The sequence below is a fragment of the Calidris pugnax genome, unplaced genomic scaffold (genome assembly GCF_001431845.1).
Source record: "Calidris pugnax isolate Ruff unplaced genomic scaffold, ASM143184v1 scaffold133, whole genome shotgun sequence".
In the NCBI taxonomy this organism is placed as follows: domain Eukaryota; kingdom Metazoa; phylum Chordata; class Aves; order Charadriiformes; family Scolopacidae; genus Calidris; species Calidris pugnax.
This window is the reverse complement of record NW_015090977.1, coordinates 2037143-2037382: the sequence shown is the minus strand read 5'-3', so window position 1 is coordinate 2037382 and position 240 is coordinate 2037143.

The window sequence follows — 240 nt, the reverse complement described above, 5'->3', positions numbered from 1 at the left end:
CAATTGGGAAAGCCTCTGGGGTTCACATCTCGAATGCACCGCTGCTCTGGGGGGTAAGAAAGCTCTTGTAGCTCCCGTGCAAGGAGAGCTGTTAAAAAGGAGCATCTTGTCTACGTAGACGACTGTAAAAAAAAAACCAAAAAAAAAAACCAAAAAAAAAGGAGACTTTCATTTAAGATCGTTGCCTGCTTTTAGTGCCAGGATCACGCATTTCTATGGCAACTCTGAGCTCAGCAGAGT